This window comes from Muntiacus reevesi, chromosome 17 (assembly GCF_963930625.1).
Source record: "Muntiacus reevesi chromosome 17, mMunRee1.1, whole genome shotgun sequence".
NCBI classification, from domain to species: Eukaryota; Metazoa; Chordata; class Mammalia; order Artiodactyla; family Cervidae; genus Muntiacus; species Muntiacus reevesi.
The window spans coordinates 27,809,441-27,822,424 of NC_089265.1; the positions used below are offsets into that span (position 1 = coordinate 27,809,441).

Genomic DNA, 12,984 nt, shown 5'->3' on the forward strand with positions numbered 1-12,984 from the left:
TTGGACAAAGATAGGAATTGAGATTGAGAGGTGGATTATTTGCAGTGTTGAGTCAATGTGTTTTTCCGTAGGTTGCAGGGATAAGAAAGCCAGTAATATTTGGATGACAAACACAAAGTAAAGCTTTGTTTCACTACGAATTTTGGTTGCCGACAGGAAAAAGAAAAATCTTGGTTGTCTTGGGCAACCTTGGCTCTTGTTACACAGAAGGTCTGAAGTGGGCGAAACCATTCACTAGAGTCCAGTGCTTTTCAACCTTCAAGGTGCACGTGTAGGCATCACTTGTAACCCTTCTTAAAATGTAGATACTGATTCAGCAGCCTGAAATGGCGCGTTTCTAACAAGTTTCCAGAGGATACTGATGCTGGGGACTGCAATTTGAGGCAAGGTACCAGGGGCCATCCAGTGTGAGTTAGGGGTAGAGAGGCCCGCGGGACAGCCCTTTCGAAGCAAAGAGGATAAACGCGATCCTTAAAGAAAGGTCCCTCTGCAGTCACTCAGGAGAGTGGGTACAATGGTGCGGAAGGAGGAGGAGGAGGGCCCGGGCAAAGCTGGGAAGGTGGCAGCCCGGGAGGGTGGCGGCGCCGAGGTGCGTCAGGTGCGAGCGTTCGGGGAGCGGCGGTCCGGGGGGCACGTGGCCGCGGCGCGTCACCGCCCGCCCCAAGCGCGCTTTGTGGTCTTTGGGCCCTCGGCGGCTCCCATCGCGGCCCCCCGGGCGCGCAGCGGGGACCGCGGCGGCAGCCGCAGCCGCAGCCGCAGCCGGTCACTCCACCGCGCGGGCGGGTGCACCTCTCCCGCCTGCCCGGCGCTCTGGCTCCGGAAGCGGAAGGGGAGCGCAGGCCCGGCTGGGCGGCGGCGGCGGGACTAGAGGAGAAGGAGGCGGCGGAGGTGGAGGTGGAGGGGGACGAGCCGCCTGCAGCCGCGAGAGCAGTGGCGGGGAGAGCGAGCCCCCGGCGCCGGTGAGTGTGTGCAGGCGCGGGAACGCCGCGGCAGCCCGGCGCCTGCCCTGCCCCGCGCGCTGTCCTCTGCCCGCACCTGCCCTCACCCCGGCTCAGAGCCCCGGGGCTTCTCCGTGCCCTGCACCCCTGGGGTCTGGCCTTTCTCCCAGCATCTTCCGCCAGGGAGCTGCAGCCACCCGTCAGCTGCCCCTCCCATTACTGGTAGTTTGGTGGTTTCCTGTTCCAGTCTAGGTGATTTGGGGTAATTTTTTGTTTGTGTGGTGTTTTTGTTTTGTTTTGTTTTTTTAATTAAAAGAAAAAAAAAATCTGTGCCCCGAGCTTCTCACGTATGAACTCTAGTTTCCCGTCTCTCTACGCACGCCCGGGGACCTGCTAGAGATCTGGGATTTGTTCTTTCCATCTCAGCTTTTCATTCATTCCCAGATCGCTGGGGTGAGGCTTCAAAGAATTTGCGGGAGGAGAAACAACTTGCTCCTTTGCTGACCTTCTGCCTCCCTCCCCCAGATCCAAGAGTGGTTTTGAGAAAATGGCTTATGGATGGCAGCAGTTTGCACTTGTTACCATTAACTATAATAGGCCACTGAATTTTAACCATTTAATGCTGTGGTCTTTTTCAAGCTGTATTTGGGTCATGCATTAAGATCCTTTGTGAGTCAGTGGAGGATGTCGGTACCTCTAGGGCTAAGGGAACCTGACTAGTTATTATTTGAAAACATTGCAATGTAGCCATCTATAAAAGTACAAGAGGAAAAAAAGTCAAGGTCGTTGTGGGCCGGTCATAAATCATAGTGTGAAGTTACAGTATAAAATAAAGACGAGTAAGTATAATTAAGCACACAGGTTACAAATATTTGTCAAATGGATCCAAGATCTGTTATGCTAATATGCGTGCTTTAAATATTCACTACCTTCCTTGAAGTAAAATAATGATAATTTTCATTTGATGACTGTTTGGAACATGCCATTCCTTGACTAAAGACTTTTGGTGTAGTGTCTTGTTAAATCCTTCCAACTCCTCAGATTTTTAAAAATTTTAAGAATAAAATCCAGAGAGTTGCTTTATTTTGCCTTAGGTGTGCTGTGTGGTCATGGCAAAAAGTATTTTTGAAAAGATGAGAAATCGGTTGGAAAGAAAGAACCAAATAATTTGGTGTTGTGGAAAGAAAAACTCAGTCACTATCTAGCTGTGGTTTCCTGGGTAGGTCAGTGACCAATGACATTTTTCATCTATACAACCAGGTGAAGTGAAGTCACTCAGTCGTGTCCAACTCTTTGTGACCCCCATGGGCTGTAGCCTGCCAGGCTTCTCCATCCATTGGATTTTCCAGGCAAGAATACTGGAGTGGGTTGCCATTTCCTTCTCCAGAGGATCTTCCCGACTCAGGGATTGAACCCGGGTCTCCCGAGTTACAGGCAGACTCCTTAACAGTCTGAGCAACCAGGAAGTTGGGCCAAATTCTTTAAGCCTTATTTTAGCTGTCCCATGCTTATTTGGAATATGCTAAGTTTGTAAATAATTTAAGACCCTTTAACATGTTAAAGATACCCAAAGAAGTATTAGTAAAATTATATCAAAATAGAACCAAAAATGTATAATTCCCTACTTTTAGCATAATATTTGGTGTAGTACTATTCCAGAATTCCTCATTTGGAGATAAAACAATAGGATTATATAAGTCCTTTCAAACTGTTGTGATTTCTGTTTAATTTAACATACTTTTAAAGCCATAGTTGGAATAAATGAACTAGAGTGTATTTTAAATAAAATGATAACTGTGTCACATTGCCTACCTCTGGGGTGTTTCGCTTAATGAAAGAAATTTAAGCATTTAAAAATGCAAACATGGAACCATCAGCTTAACAGGTAGATTCTTAAGAAGTAATCAGTGACTCATAAAATTTCTTTCTTCTTATTTACTCACTGCTTGATTTCTCTAATTCGTAGAGATGGATTCAGAGCCTGTGGAAAAGCACATGGGTAAAATAATGTCATGTATTAGTGAAGAAATGAGTTGAGAAGTCTAGTAATGTCTCTGTGGAGCTTTTGTTTTCAGGAATTGTAATTGAATGTGAGTCGATAAAATCTTTCTCAGTGTAGAAGACTACGTAGTGATGTTATCAGTTCTACCAGACATAACAGGGAAGGCGAAGGAAAAGCTATTTGTATTCCCAGGAAGTTGTGTCCTAAGCTCAGTTGTACTTTTGCGTTAAGGAATGAGGGCTTTTTATCTTACTGGAGTGAAACGTCAGGACTCTGTTTCAGATTCTCAAACACACTAAAAACAAATGGCACTTTAGCATTGAGAGAAACCAGTGCATTAATACATCTTACTAAAGTTGAAAATATTAAAAAATATAGATAACTGAAAAGAATAAATGGAAAAACACGTCTTTCTCATTATTAGAATATTGATTTTTTTTTGGTTAAGCACCTAGTAAATTGAGTTTTCTGAATGTTGAGCTTTAAGCCAACTTCTTCACTCTCCTCTTTCACTTTCATCAAGAGGCTTTTTAGTTCCTCTTCACTTTCTGCCATAAGGGTGGTGTCATCCACATTTCTGAGGTTATTGATATTTCTCCTGTTAATCTTGATTCCAGCCTGTGCTTCTTCCAGCCCAGCATTTCTCATGATGTACTCTTCGTATAAGTTAACTAAGCAGGGTGACAATATACAGCCCGGATGTACTCCTTTTCCTATTTGGAACCAGAAAGTGAAGAAGAACTAAAGAGCCTCTTGATGAAAGTGAAAGAGGAGAGTGAAAAAGTTGGCTTAAAGCTCAACATTCAGAAAACTAATATCATGGCATCTGGTCCCATCACTTCATGACTGATAGATGGAGAAACAGTGGAAACACTGGCAGATTTTATTTTGGGGGCTCCAAAATCACTGCAGATGGTGACTGCAGCCATGAAATTAAAAGATGCTTACTCCTTGTAAGGAAAGTTATGACCAACCTAGACAGCATATTAAAAAGCAGAGACATTACTTTGCCAACAAAGGTCCGTCTAGTCAAGGCTATGGTTTTTCCAGTGGTCATGTGTTGATGTGAGAGTTGGGCTATAAAGAAAGCTGAGTGCTGAAGAATTGATGCTTTTGAACTGTGGTGTTGGGGAAGACTCTTGAGAGTCCCTTGGACTGCAAGGAGATCAAATCAGTCCATCCTAAAGGAGATCAGTCCTAAGAGTTTATTGGAAGGACTCATGTTGAAGCTGAAATTCCAATACTTTGGCCATCTGATGCGAAGAGCTGACTCATTTGAAAAGACGCTGATGCTGGGAAAGATTGAGGGCAGGAGGAGAAGGGGATGACAGAGGATGAGATGGTTGGATGACATCACTGACTCAATGGACATGAGTTTGAGTAAACTCCGGCAGTTGGTGATGGACAGGGAGACCTGGTGTGCTGCAGTCCATGGGGTCTCAAAGAGTTGGACGCGACTGAGCAACTGAACTGAACTGAAATTGAGTTGGCCTAGTTTGAAAAACATATCTTAGTAGATATAAAACAGCACTACTTTCATTGGTAGCTACCTATCCCAAAGTAATGTGATGGTAGTTTATTAACTTATTTCCCTCTTTTGATGTGCTCTGGTGAAAACATGTGATATTTGCAAAATTTGTCTTCTGCCATTTAGACTTCTGTTTCCTGGTGCTTTTTCTCTCAAGTGGATTAACTTTGTTCATTTAAGGACTGAATAAGTTTCTGCTCTCTTGTCTGTTGCTACTAGTTCCACAAAAAGGCAGGCTAGGTAAAAATTAGCATTTTACTACTCACTGATTCATTTAATTTTAATTTTAACTTAATATGCTCCACTGTGGTCTCAACCTGGCTTCTGATTTTAAGCCTTTTATCAGTAATTATGGAATAAATAACTTTTTTTTTTTTTTTATACTGTTGTAGGATTTTCAGCTTCAGCAAGCAAGGAGAGATTTTCTTTTTTCTTTCAGTATTATTGTTTTTAAATCATGCCTGCTTTGGTAAAGCCTGGTGTGACGGAAATCTAATTTAGCCTTTTGGTTTTTTTTTTTTTTCCCCAATCTGTTCTTGGTGCAGTGGTTACTAGATAGGGGTAAGTAGCTGTTGCCTTTCCTCATGGAAGAACATGCCTAATTCACAGCCAGGAAATGCCAGAGCCTATTTCTGGCTTTTCCTGTAGCTGAAGGTTTTTTCTTGTGCTACTGTTTGAGCAGAAGTTACCTGTGTTCAAAGGTAGGGAGCTTCTGTCCCTGCCCTGCATTTAATACCAGCTCTTTCCTGGTTGCCCTGTCCCTTTTCCTAAATGAAGAGTCCCATATGGGCCGTTTGTGCTGACTGAAACAATATTAGGTAGTCTTTAATCATATCATCCCACACCTTATGAGTTATTTTTGTTTTTTTGTTAGGAGGTTTGTTTTTTGTTAGAAGAAGTTACTGTATTGCAATACTTTTAATAATGGTATTAAATTTACTTTTTTTTTTCACCTATGAAGCAGATATACAGAAGAGCCTCAGCTTATGTTCAGTTCTGCCCATAATATAGTGACTTAAAGACTTGTTCTAGGAAGTGGATTCTTGAAACCATCAGTGGTACAGCTTTGACACTTTGTTCACCCACATTTTCACAGGATCTTGCTGGAGACCTTAGCAGATGGGCCAGAATTCCCAACTGTAATTCTGTATTTTTCCTTAGCTTTTGAAATCAGGCCCTGATTTTCTCCCATGCTTCATTCTTTAACTCACCAGGCCTTCTACTTTTACCTGGAAAAGATTTAGCTCAGTCACTCTATTTTTAGATCAGATCTCTGTTTTTGGTTTTTTGCTTGAAGAGACCACCTGCATGTCTGCCTGGTGGAAATACAGCCTCCCTACGTGCTTATAGTATGATGTGAGGGAAAAGGCTGTATACTGTCTGAGGGTTCACATCCCTTAACAAGTAGTTCTCAGACTCTGGTGTTAGAAAAAGTAGATAGCTGGGTTTAGTTAAATTGTGTCTGCCTGCTAAGTCATTTCAGTCGCGTCTGACTCTGCGACCTAATGGACTGTAGCCCACCAGACTCCTCTGTCCATGGGATTCTCCAGGCAATAGTACTGGAGTGGTTGCCATGCCCTCCTCCAGGGGATCTTCCCGACCCAGAGATTGAACCTTGCGTCTCTTACCTGCCTCTAGCGCCACCTCAAATCACTGCTTTAATGATGGCAACCCTGAAACACTGTTTCATCTTGGAGTTTTTAAGACTAGATGTAAAATTCATCTTAAGTCCTTCCTTCCCCTTACAAACTCCCATTTAAAATTACCATTGTTGGAGGTGTTTCTTATTTGCCAGGCAATTTCTCCTTTAGGTGTGACAGTCACCTTGTGTGTTGGTATTTTAATCACCATATTAGAGATGGTTAAACTGAAGCTTCAAAAGAAACTGCAGCTTGAAGAGCTAATAAGAGGCTCTGTAATAATTTGAATGTGACTGTCTTAAACATTAATTTCCTACTCTATTAAAATAAACGGAATACCTCTGTGATATTTTAAAAATTGCATGACCTATTTGGCTAATTATTAATGACAGCTGTATCCTGATATTTTAGGTAGAATTACTTGACTAGTTTCTCAGAGTCGATAAAATTGGAAGTTAAATAGCTGTATAAATATATACAGTTATATATTTATATTTTTAAGATTTATTTAAAGCTGCATTTATAAGGTTTAAATTTTATATATTTGTATAATATGATAACCATTTTATTTTGACACTGTGGGGGGGGATTTTTTGTTTGTTTGTTTGCCCTGTAAATCATCAATTGCAGTCTTTCACACATAGCAATGTTAAAAATAAATAACATTTTGTACTTACAGAACTTTGAGATATTCTTTGCTGTCATAAAATTTGTTGGGTTTTTAAGACTAGGATTGCTTTTATATCACATGGGTGAGATTTGATTCTACAGGAATGGCCATGCTGAATAGATAAAATGCTTATCTCATTTTCGGTGCTATGGCTGTGATGTAGTTCTAATAACTGTAAATACAAAGTAGGATTTTTTCCCCTTGATTTTAAGCCGGTGAATGCCTAGGGTTTGACTCATGGGTGGTTGACTTGTGCTGTTACCTAATGTTACTGACAGAAACTACTATTTTGCTGTAACGTTAAGAAGCCACCCTGGAGGCATAGTCCTAGCAGAATTACTGACTTTGGCCATGTTTCAGAGCACTTCCTTGGACCACACTTAATTTTGTTTGAGGTCTTTTCTAGAAGATGAGTTCATTCGTTGCTGTTAGCGTAGCATCTCCTTTGCTAAGTCATTCTGTATTTGTCCCTGAGAAGCAAATGTGCAGCCATGGAGACCACTTTAAATTAGCTTAGCAAGCTAGAGTAGAAACAAGTTACATTTCACAATCGAACAATCATGATCCATAGAAAAAGTGACCCTGGGAGACAAATGCAGTTAAAAAAAAAGAAGTCTATAAGGGGAATGGAAATGCAGTGATAATGATTTTGATATTTTCTTCCACATCCTCTGTATGTAATAGGTTCCTATTCCTATGGTAAGCAGCATGCATGGCAAACTCACAGCTTGTCTTTTATTTCCTTTCTTGGGGAATGGTACCACCATTCACCTAGACTCTAAGTTAAAACTTGGGAGTCATCCTAGAATCTGCCCTATGTGTGATTGATCACTATGTCCTGTTAGTTTTACTCTTAAGTTCTTATTCTGCCCTTTTCTAGCATACCTCCTGTCTTAAGTTTTCCATCTTCACCCCTACTCCTTCCCACTTCCCTTAGAAACTCCTGCTTTTGGGGTACTTACCATATGCCCTCATCTCTCAACTGAATAACCAGTAAACCTAGCTTATTTCATATAGTCAGTCTTGGAGCTTTATCCATCCACCCAAGTTTGTTCTTCAGAGTGTTGCTCTTCTTTCTAAAATGCACATTTCTCCACGGCATTCTTTTGCCTATAATCCTTTAGTGTTTTCTAAACCACCGTCTTCAGGGTGAAGTCCAAACTCATTGGCATGGTTTAACAGTGTTTTTTACTTTGTCTACTTGTAGGTCATGAAATCAGTCTAGTAGGCTGTGACCAACACTATATATTTTCATTAAAGTGAAATACAATATAATAGTGCAGTCTATATCACATATAGTCTGGATAAATATCACTTCATTAAACTTTTTCAGTTATATATTTTATACATATGCAATATATAACTCACATATCTCATATATTTCTGTGTATTTGCTACTAGATGTTCTGAACTATATTTCTTAAAGATGATTGTTCTCGAAAGGTTAAACATGTTTTATCTGATTCTTGCATATGAAATGACTCTAGTCATTTCAGTTTACTTAGATTTTCTTTGCCTGCCCTTATACTTTTGCTTACTTTGCTTGCTTATTCAGAAGAGCCTCCGTTTTTCATCATTTCATCTCACAGGTTTCACTCGCTCCAGCAATCTTTTCTTGGTGGCAACACCAAAAGAAATAAATTTTTCACCGCAGCCTGGTAGACACATAAATATTCACAACACTGAAAAATGTCCCATGAACCAGTACCCATCCTCTATGAGATACATTATTGCCCCATTGCCCTCTATCTTACTTTGTCTTGGTTGGTGTTGATCATGTCTGTTTACTAGTTTGTCTCTGTTGACAATAGGGCTGGTCTCTCTCTCTTTTTTTAAATCTATACATAGTGCGAAGGCTTGGTATATAGACAACAGGAAGTGATTGAATTAGTGAAATTCCGGATCAGTATATTTTCTAGGACTCTTTACAGTAACTCTTAAACTCTTACTGTTTATGCCTGAACTATAGAAATTAACTTTAATGATTGATTCTCTTAATGATTTCATTATAGGAGGATAACTTTTTTCCTTAAAACATTTAAATTAATATGTGCTTCTATTTTTAAACTCTTTATCTTATGTTTATCAATTGTGATTAGATAGTCCTAGCCTAACGCTTCCCTGGTGGTTCAGCGGTTAAAGCGTCTGCCTGCAATGCGGGAGACCTGGGTTCGATCCCTGGGTCGGGAAGATCCCCTGGAGAAGGAAATGGCAACCCACTCCAGTATTCTTGCCTGGAGAATCCCATGGAGGGAGGAGCCTGGTAGGCTACAGTCCACAGGGTCGCAAAGAGTCAGACACGACTGAGCTACTTCACTAAACTAAACACTAAACATCTTGATAGATATTACATTGCATTTTGTCACATCAATGACCTCAGAATCTACTGTTATTTTGTGATTTGTGGTCAGGAAGTTTGATGAAGCCAAATGCTGGACACACAACACTTAATTTGATTTTATGGGAACTGGGTTGTTTCAAAAGAGAAAACTTTCATGTATAATGGCCGTCAGATAAAGATTTTGGGGGGCTGGCAGGATTAGGTATGAAGACAGAATTAAGTGGAGTTGGATCATTTTATTTCTAAATATAAACTTTTTGTAATTGGTGATTTTGCAGTTAGAATATTTAGTTGTTTACAGTTTGTATCATTGTTGTGAGATCATTTTTATTAAACCATTAATAGAGTCTCATGGAGAACTGCTTTTGAGGAGAGATCCATTTGTTGGGATGCAATAAAAAAAAAAAAGAATAAATCAAGATAAAACTGCTGAATTCAAGTACCAGAAAAATTACAACACATCTCAGTGAATTTGCAAGTGGTAAGTGCATTTAATTTTAATGGGAATATGTTTCTTATTCTTAGTGTCCTTAAAGTGTTATGTTTAGATGAATTTTAACAATCTTTCATTTGCAAAAAATTATAGTTACTGTATGTTTATGTAAAGTTTTTCATATTAAAATCTTAACTACGCATTTTCTTAAACAAGGCTTTTTCCACAGAGGGAAAAAAAATCTGTAAATAATATTGAAACATCTTCCTGAAGTGTATGTCTTATGTGGCTTTATCGCTAATGCTTCTGTGCTGCATTTTTAAAGATAATAATTTGAAAAACATTCCACGTAAAGATAATGCATAGTAATAAAAAGAGGCTAAAATGAAAATTTTTGGTGGGCATGGCAACCCACTACAGTATTCTTGCCTGGAGTATCCCATGGACAGAGGAGCCTGGCAAGCTATATATGGTCGCAAAGAGTTGAACACAGCTGAAACGACTGAACACAAGCGCACTTATTTCTTAATAAGCTTAGACTTATACATAAATATATTTACAAAATGTGATGGCATTCCCTCTCTCTATTCTTTCCTTCCTCAGCCCAGTGATAACCACTGTTAACAGTTTGGTAGGTGTATTTTCTTCCACACATACAGAAATAACTTACACATTATTTTTTTTTTCTAACAAAAAAAGAATCACATTGCACAAACTTCTCTGTAACTTTCCCCTCCAACATTTAATTATGAAAGATTTTAAGCAGAGGAACTGAAAGAATTTCATACTATAATACCTTCATACCCATCACCTAGATTCTACAACTAATGTTTTACTGAACTACATCACATGCTCATCCATCTCTGAGTCCACCCATTAATCCATGTTTTTTGGGATCCATTTGAAAGTAAACTGCAGTCATCTGTACACTTCCTTCCCCCTCTCCCCAGTACTTCAGTGTACACATCATTAACTAGAGTTCAGTATTGGTTTAAAGGATTTTTTTTTTTAAGGTGAATTGACATACCATGAAATGCACCAATATTAAGTGCACATTTGCTGGGTTTCAACAAATTTATAACCTGTATATCTCAAATTTGTGTCAAGATAGAGATCTTTATCAGCACCTCAGAAAGTGCCCTTATACCTTTTCCTAGTTCAACTCTATCCTGCCCTCCTTTTAGGAAGATATGCACCCCCCATAGACTTTGCCATATGCAAATCTTGATCAACTTGTTTTTCTTCTTTAAAAATTGCAGTAGCTTGGAAATAGTCTATGCTGTGGATGTATTATGATTTACAGTATATGGCCATTTCCCTCTCTCTCTTTGGGCATTTGTTGTTGTTTAGGGCTAGGTTGTGTCCAGTGTTTTGCGACCCCGTGGACTATAGTCCACCAGGCGCCCAGGCACGAATACTGGATAAGGTTGCCATTTCCTCCTCCAGGGGACCTTCCCAGCTCAGGGAGAGAACCCCTCACTTCTGCTTGGCAAGCGGATTCTTTATCACTGAGATCACCTGGGAAGTCCCTGCATGGGTATATAGGTTGTGCCGTATTTTTGTGACTATAAAAAGTGCTGTATATATATATATACCTGTACACTCTAGTGAATGTTTTTATAGATATAACTAGAAATAAAAATGCTGGGTCAGAGAGTTTGACATTTTAATAGATACTGCCAAATTGCCCTCCAAAGATGACTATATCAGTTTACATGCTTATCAGCAATGAATTGAAAGTGTCCTTTTCTCTGTGCCCTTTCAACATTGAGTGTCATCTGTCTTTCTAAAATTTTGTCAATACAAAGGATGAAAAATACAACTAGTGATTTCGCATTTTTCTAGTCAGCAGTGATTAACCATTGGATTTTTTTTTGTCCTTTGTGAATTGCCTCTCCATGTATTTACTTTAATGACTCTTACTAGAAACATGGTATATTCTTTTTCCCAAGGGTGCTTTGTCTTTTAATATTGTTTCTGCTGTGTTTTGAGCTTCAGAGATTTTAATCTTTCTGTGATTAAACATGGCTTATGGGGTCTTACTAAAGATCTTTCTCATTCTAAGATTATAAAGTCACTTACTATATATAGTCTTCTGTTAGTTTTTCTTTTTATTTGAAATTTTGAAGAGAAAGAGAAATTCGCTGTGAACTTAGGTGCCAGTAAAAAAATTTCATATGGAGAGTGAGATTCAAATTGACCTTGAAGTATGAGTTGAATTTGAATAGAGCAAACAAAACGGCAGGGACATTTTGGACAGAAGGAATGAGAGAGGTATATATATTCTTATTCATGGAACAATAATAAGACCACTGGATGACATGGTGAGTCATATAAACTGTGAATTTAGAGATACTCATTTGGCTCAATTTCTTGTAAATTATTTTGACTCACTTTTATCACTTTCCAAAACCAGCATTCTGGTGTTATAATTTTGTCATAGTTTTCTGATACTTTTCGTAGTGACTTCAATATTCTTCCTGAGGAAAATACATGAAATTATTTTAGGTGAAATTTAGTTGCCTGAAGAAGGCAGAAAAGGAAAGGTGGCTTCCTACCAGAGTAGGTTGAACATTGTAAATATTTACATGGCCTAGTTTATTAGAGTTGAGTTATAATTTCTTTGGAAAAGAAACGTTGTGCTGTAGTAATTTATATTATTAATGAAGTTGGTCACAGCACCCAAGTATAGTTACCAGATAGCAATCTTCAAAAATGTTGAAGGACCGGTGTGTCCACTAGTTACATCAAAGAGTTATGAGCTCATCATTTAATACACAAATTAATACGTTGAATTCTCTAGCTGATGAAAGTATTTACAGATGCCACCCTTAAAACCATGTAGCAACATAGTGTTCAATTTGGTGGTTGCTCAGGATGTGTAATAGTTTCTGTTCAGCCGTGAGCCACGCCTGGTAGATATTAACTAAGAGGCATGACCCTGCAACCCTACCAGTTACATGTTTCTGGCTGTAATCTGATTTGGAGCTCTGTTTTCGTCTCTACAATCCAGTTGTCAGGATTCAGTGGCACTAATTTTCACTGATCAGGTATTTTTTTTGAAAATATTCAAAGTCTTACTTGTTCATTCTTTTATATTTCTATACTCAGGTCACTTTTCCTTGGGAATTCTTGTTCTTTTAGAGCTTGTTGAGTGTGTATGTTTATATCCAGGAAAAACAGACACATTTTAAACTGTGCTTTTCATTAATATAGTTTCTGTTGTGAGGAATGTGTTGCAGTGATAAGAAAAATTTGTTCTTCTCTGGTAGAGGAGAGTGAAAATAGAGTTTAAAAAGTGAGTTAAGTGTTTGATAATTTTGCTACTTGTTTTGCTGGGTTTTATGCATCTCTGTTTCTGATACTTTTATATTTAGAAATAAGTAATGAAATTACTGTTATATATAATTATTGAAATTCATTGTCTGTTTT

The 12,984-nt window shown here is 39.1% G+C and overlaps 1 protein-coding gene across 3 annotated transcripts in view; it reads left to right on the forward strand.

The window, feature by feature from the left end:
* Nucleotides 1–829: 829 nt before the first annotated feature.
* The window catches only part of ZDHHC21 (zinc finger DHHC-type palmitoyltransferase 21), a 72,567-nt gene continuing 60,412 nt past the window's right edge, over nt 830–12,984 (forward strand). For 2 of the 3 annotated variants that reach the window (XM_065908136.1, XM_065908135.1), the window contains exons 1-2: nt 830–959; nt 9,465–9,600. The gene's annotated coding sequence lies outside the window, so the exon portion shown is untranslated. The remainder of the gene's footprint in view (nt 960–9,464; nt 9,601–12,984) is intronic. The other variant, XM_065908137.1, reaches the window with a different exon arrangement.